The following is a 1713-nucleotide window of genomic DNA, read 5'->3' as shown; positions in this document are numbered from 1 at the left end:
CATTGTGTTTCATAAGAAATCCAAACAGACTTGTGATCTTATGAGGAAAGAGCTGCGGAGTAGAACATCTTGCATTGCACAGGATTCTCTCAGCTCCCTGGCAGCACCTCTCCATTTTCCCCCCAAACTTCACACTTCCAACACTTGATCCCTCTTCTGACTTCTGTTCTACAGGAAGTATTATCCAGTCCCTTTCATGCTAATTCCTTTTCCTAAGGAAAGTGTCCCAACATGAATGGTCTGTCTTCTTTTCCCTTATATTCCATGGAAAGTCTTATCATTGTATTATTAAAGCAAGTATTATATATTATGTTAATAATCAAATCAGAGTTCTAAATTTCCTATAGGCATTCTCAAATATTGCTTATAAGTTCCTGGGAAAGCCCATCCTATTTAGGGGCCTATTATGAACTGAATGTTTGTGTCCCTTGGCATCTTTCCCAAATTCATACCTTGAAGTCCTAATGCCCAGTGTGGCCGTATTTGGAGATGGTGCTTTTCAGGAACAAAATTAGGGTTAAATGGGGTTATAGGGGTAGACCCTGATCCAACAGGATCAGTGCCTTTATAAGAAAAGACACCTGTGCTTGGTCCCTCTTTCCCTCTCTCTGCGTACACACGAAGGAAAGGCCATGGGAGCATGCAGCTAGATGATGGCTTTGAATGAGCCAAGAGAAGAGGTCTCAGAATGAAACCTATGTTGTCTCTTTTCCCATCATTATGGCGTGCGGTACCATGAGCAGCAAAGTCTCCTATGACACCGTGTACAAGGCAGTGTGGGAAGTCCTGCATGCAACCAGTGCAAAAGCCAGAAGTTTTTGGATATGGCGGAGCTGCAGATCAGCCTGAAGAACTAGGACGCTCAGAAGGACAAATACTTCTTGGACACTGTCAGGCTTAAGTGCACTCCTCACCCCAAGTTCCCCATATGTGTTTTGGGAGACCAGCAGCACTGTGATGAGGCCAAACTGTGGATTTTGCCTACATGGACATCGAGGCGCTGAAAAAACTCAACAAGAATAAAAAATTAGTCAAGAAGTTGGCCAAGAAGTATGATGGATTTTTGGCTTCAGAATCTCTGATTAAGCAGATCCCACGAATCCTGGGCCTGGGCCTGAGTAAGGCTGGCAAGTTCCCTTCCTTGCTGACCCACAATGAGAACATGGTGGCCAAAGTAGATGAAGTGAAGTCCACGATCAGATTCCAGATGAAGAAGGTGCTGCGTTTGGCAATGGTTGTTGGCCACGTGAGGATGACAGATGATGAACTTGTGTACAACATCCACTTAGCTGTCACTTTCCTGGTGTCATTGCTCAAGAAGAATTGGCAGAACGTCCGGGCTTTATACATCAAAAGCACCATGGGCCCAGCTTAATAAACCCTTGTGCTACCATTACCTGTCTGTCTGTGACTAAGGAGAGGGAGGTGCTTTCTGAGCTGACGTTGCATGCTATAGCACTGTGTGGATGATTGCAGTTTCTGGCACCCAGTGATGGGTGATCATTTTCTCCATACTGCAAACCAGGAAGTACGTTGCATCTACCTTCAAAACCATGCAGTCTTATTTATTATTTACATCTCTTGGATACTTACAACATGTGACAGTAGGGCTGCTAACCAGGACTCAAGCTTTTCTGAACCTTGAGAGGGGCAGATCTGGGCTAGGACTCCAGCCTATAGTGCTCCCACTGCTTACTAGTGGAAAGAGGGGTA

General features: G+C 45.0%; 1 pseudogene; it reads left to right on the top strand.

The window, feature by feature from the left end:
- The first annotated feature begins 735 nt into the window (after positions 1-735).
- LOC116630287 lies at positions 736-1375 on the top strand (annotated as a pseudogene).
- The last annotated feature ends 338 nt before the right edge of the window (positions 1376-1713 follow it).

Source organism: Phoca vitulina, unplaced genomic scaffold (assembly GCF_004348235.1).
Source record: "Phoca vitulina isolate PV1807 unplaced genomic scaffold, GSC_HSeal_1.0 scaffold3, whole genome shotgun sequence".
NCBI lineage: Eukaryota > Metazoa > Chordata > Mammalia > Carnivora > Phocidae > Phoca > Phoca vitulina.
Note: the sequence above shows the minus strand (reverse complement) of the source record. Positions and strands in the feature narration are given on the sequence as shown.